Below are 4,975 nucleotides of genomic sequence, written 5' to 3' on the forward strand. Positions count from 1 at the left end.
TCCCAATTCGAAGTGTACTTCAAATGCATACTCCAAATGCGCCGTCAATTTCCCCAAATATCAAGCGTGGTCCGGTGCACGCTTCATGGTCCCATATATCCCACAATTTATAGCGCAGCGGTGGATGTGGATAATTTTGCCGCAAAATACGGCAGAAGGGAGCGGCCAAGAGTGAACTGTCAAAAGTAAGTACTGAATATGACGTCACTTAATTATGCGCGAATGTTTTATAACGAAGAACATTAAAACATTGCTGTTGGCCACATGTTGGCAAAGTTGTGTGACATTAGTGATGTTTGTACTTTCAGCATTAACTTGGTTTTAAAGCCTATATATGTATATATATATATATACATATATATCATAATAATCTGACAATAATATAATATTGGCCATATTATATTTACATTACCACAGTGAGATGATTTTAGTCTCATGAACAACATTAGCTAATTGTTATTTACTAACTAATCTTAAATGACTGTTCAGTACAGAAATGAAGCCCAACAATCATGTTTTACAGTCCCGTGGCCTCAGCCTCAGATACTCAACTAATCAAAGTGATGTCATGACAAAACATTTTTCTCCTTCATTTCTGTCAAAAAAAGCTGTATGTAACGTTTCTCGCGGTTAGTATCATGGTTGCTAGGCAACCTGAACAGCGCAACGAAGGGCTAGACCGTCCCATTTCACAAGCCTCTCACTTCCGCACTTCTCGTACTTATAGTACGCGCCGTAGGTAGTACGCGTAGTGCGCGTACTTCAAGCGTGCACACCCTGAATTGGAACACAGCTATCGTCTCCATTTCAACTTGGGTCGAAAGTGCGGACTTCAAACTATACACCAGTTTTTGAATTGTGTCGATGGGCCACGTAAAACCAGAGTTACGATAAAAAATACATGCGATGTTTTTTTCTGAACAAAACAGTGGCGTTTACAGCGGGAAGAACGGTAAAAGCAGACAGCGCTAGCAAACACTCTCCGCTTGCGAGTGAAAAAAGAAAAGGGAAAAGCACCCCTTCCCTATTGGTGTTAGAGTTTACCATGTCAGCCAATCAAAAAAAATGATAAGGCAACATGTGACATTTGGTTGTTTAGGGAGAAGGGGAAGTTTTTAGGAGTGACACCCGCAACGGAAAGCTGGCGAGCGAAAGACAGAGAGAGAGCGAGTTTTCATATGTGAGACATTAGTGACGTTTAGCGTGTTTGGAGGCTAAAGTTAGTGTGTTGTGTAGTTATTGTCTTGTATTGTTTGTCAGTTATACCGCTGAATTTCATATTTGCTCCAAAAAAGCCATCAAAGGCAGATTCAGTGTAAACGCTGTTCCCACATGGAAAACTGGACTGATGCACCTCCTGCTGTCAGACCTGCAGGGTTTAGGCCTGTGCTGTTCTCCTCTGTCTTATACTGAACACAAACTACATTTTTTGGACTGGCACAAATAATTTGTGTGCCTTCTTATTTGATGCAGCACACCTGATTGTTCTGTAAATAGATTTAAATGGTTATATAAAAAACGCCTGAGGCCTTGGCTGCATTTTTAAGTAAATAGTACCTGATAACTTTGTTGTTTGCAAAACTTGTGCATAATTTTTAGAAATGTACAATTTATATTTGCATTTCAAGTTATAAAAACGATTCGTTAAACATGTTTGTGGGTTTTACAGTAAGAAATATAACTTTTTTCTACTCGGATTTTGAAATTTTTGTCTTAATTTAGATCAACTGTGCTAATATAGTACACTAAAATGAAAAATTTCAGATATTTGAGGTTGTGCTGAAAATAATGATACCAAACAAGGCAAGAAAAACATATTTTTTTAAAGGTGAAATATGGAGGTAAAATCAAAAGTAGTCAAAAACGGCCAATTACACCCTGGACCCCAGAGGGTTAATGCTGTTGAAGTTAAGCGAGTGCCTCCTTTTCAAAATAGTTTTAATGGACACCATTTGTGTCTTCTATATTTTTTCTTTGTTTTATGCTAATGTCTATATTAACCTAAGCTGCCATCCCAATTTTCCCAGTTATTTTTTGCAATTTATGTTGCTCAAATAATTAGCTTGAAATGATAGAAAGGTAAGTGTTGAACTGCTAGAGATTAAAAAAGGTTACCTACACCCGTAAAAATAATGTACATTTCAGAATTATACAAAAATTTAGTTTATTTATTTATTTTAAAAACAACTTTAAGGGAACACAAAATTGGTTAATAGTTTAAAGCTTTTCTGCAGCAAGTTGTTCAAGCCTTGAAAGCTGGTGCTACTAATTCCTGGTGTTCCAATTTTTCAAGATTACTTACAACCGCTTCTGTCTGTATAAAAGAAGTGCTGAAACACACTGTGGTATCATACCTTCAGAATATGAAGAGGTCTGGCAGACCTAAAGCCACAGCTGAATCAGAGGACAAGTTTCTGCAAGTTAACAGCTTGTTTTGTCCTAATAACGGGAAAACAGCTTCAAGCTCAAAGTAATAGTGGACATAGTAAGCAGGTCTCAGTTTCAACTTTGAAGAGAAGACTTCGAGCTGTTTGACAGGATGAGATGCAGCAAGAAAGCCATTGCTAAGATGTTAGAATAAGACAAAGAGGCTTGCCTGAGGCATGAAACACCACCAGACTGGAAGAAGGTATTACAGATTGATGAATCAAAAATTGAAATCTTCGGTTCATCACACAGGGTTTTTGTGACGGTATCACAGTGTTTGGCAGCTGATATATTCAAACCCAATCCTTCTTTTCACTTATTGTTAAAACAGACCCATGAAAGTTTTCTTTCCTTGTATAGATACAGCAGAGGTAACACCAAACAGCTGGGGAGGTTAAACCAACCTGTACTCGCTAACAGTACATACTTGGCATTATTGCTCAATAAAGGTGACATGCTAACAGCAATGGAAATAAGATGCCCAGCAAACCACAACCACACAGCACAGGATATAGTTGCAATTGTATAGAAAGCTTTCTGTTTTATTTGGTGAGCTTGGTCTTTTTGTTTGCCTCCTCCCCCTGGCCCTGGGCGAATCAAAGCACAGAGAACAGAGACACTGCAGAAAGATAGAGTTACTATCGAGAGAACCAAAAGGCAGAGCTGTTGGATGTAGATGTTAGGGGCTAATAGAGCATCAGCACCTATCAGTCCAAAGCACAGAAGCCAAACGCAACCAATGGTGATGTTTCTGATCCTGGCACCACGGGGACTTCTTAAACCCATGTAGATAATGGGGTGAACAACAGCCAAGTAGTGCTCTACACAGGGCAGGACATGAAAAAGAATCTCTCCAAAATAAGCAATCAAACTAGCTATTGATCCGACAGCTGCAATCACGGATTGATTAGTGCATGTGCCTCCAATGCTAAGGAAGGCTCCCATGACAAAGATGAGCTCCATGGCAGCCACGTGATAGGTGAAAATGTCAGCGTGGCTAGCTGCTGAACGCTGCTGTTTCCATTGCTGGTGACCCAGATAAAGGACGAAGGTACAGAGAGGTAGAAGGAGGATGATTCTCAATGCAGTGATGGTAGTAAACATTATGTTGGCAGCTGTGTAGTAGATGCCGTCCTGCAGATAGTTTGATGTGGCATTAACTGACATTTTTGTTGTAAATCGCGTAGGTCTGAGGAGAAAATTGAATTTAAAGAATGAGTAGAATATGAGGAGGGAGAAAGGAAAAAGTTCAAAAGAAGGACAGACAGTTAAGCAACTGTGATGTAAAACAATTTTCATACCTGTGTCAAGTGGGTGCAACTAGTAACACGCATTACTCCCCACTGTGAAAAGTGGCATCAGCAGTATGCCAGCTGTGGTAGTGACAATCGTTGCTAACCTGGGCCTTGACTGATTTGGCATGAAGCTCATATGATTCATCAACAGCTAAATGCCTTTTATGCCAGCGTAAAGTGATCCCAAACAGCATCCTGTCATAAAGCGTCTGGTGTTTGTGTTCACAGTTAGCAATTATTTCTGAAAGCAGGCTGAACTCTGTTTATTTGTGATTACAGTGGAATATGTATGGGGAAGGTATTACGTGGTCCTCAGCCACAACACACATATGACTTTATAAAATATGATGAACTACTATAGATTAATAAAATGTGAATCAGTATAACACTGATGAATGTTTTTCCATAATATATTCACTTTTCTTCTAAATATTTTTTGTACAACTTGCCAGTAATATAAATTTTGTATAGTGAAGGGTAGGGATGGGTACCGGTATCGGTTCTGACATAAACGGTAGTAACCAGACCAAAAAGCAGCGCACATTTCGGTGCTTTTTTTTCCTGAGCTGTGATACACTTTCTTCTTCCTTACATTTGTATTGGCGGTTGGCAAACAACTGAAAGGTGCATTACCGCCACCAACTGGTATGAAATGATACACTTTGGATTCCAGCCAATCATTTTAGTTTCCGAGGATAGTAGGCGGGTCCAGGTACGTACTTCTTTTAGAGCAGAGCTACAGATTAAAAATGCCCAAGGCGAAGCTGTCAAAAGTCTGGCTGTACTTCACAGCAAAGATGCAAACTCAGCAGCCTGCGAGAAATGCACCGTATTTGATAGCTTGCTGTGAGACCTCACATTGAGCACATCTACTGCTGGTGTGGTGCCTGTTATCGGACCCGGAGTTAGCAATGTCGGTAGCTTAATGTTGTTCTTGTGTAATTTACGTTGAGTAGGCTAACCACGTTATTACATTAATGCATGTAAGGTGAACTAGCAAACACCATCGTAGTTACATGCGGCTGTCTTCTTGTTTGATGGCAGATACTCCCTTCACCCTGGCCAAAAAGGCTAAAATGACCAAAGAAAAAGTGGAAAACAGTTAAACATGAGAGGTTTTTGGACAAAGTTTGTGTTTTTTCCATTGTTTAAGCACTGCTTCCAGCCAAGAGTGATACCATATATGCCCCATAGCTGCAGAAAAGGCTAACATTGTTATCTTTTTACAAAAAAACAGCTGAACATGAGAGGTT

General features: G+C 39.6%; 1 pseudogene; it reads right to left on the reverse strand.

Annotated features, from left to right (window-relative positions):
• Positions 1-2,502: 2,502 nt before the first annotated feature.
• Positions 2,503-3,594, reverse strand: LOC148103650 (uncharacterized; annotated as a pseudogene).
• Between the last annotated feature and the right edge of the window lie 1,381 nt (positions 3,595-4,975).

The sequence above is a fragment of the Neolamprologus brichardi genome, chromosome 3 (genome assembly GCF_056152115.1).
Source record: "Neolamprologus brichardi isolate AB-2024 chromosome 3, ASM5615211v1, whole genome shotgun sequence".
Classification (NCBI taxonomy): domain Eukaryota; kingdom Metazoa; phylum Chordata; class Actinopteri; order Cichliformes; family Cichlidae; genus Neolamprologus; species Neolamprologus brichardi.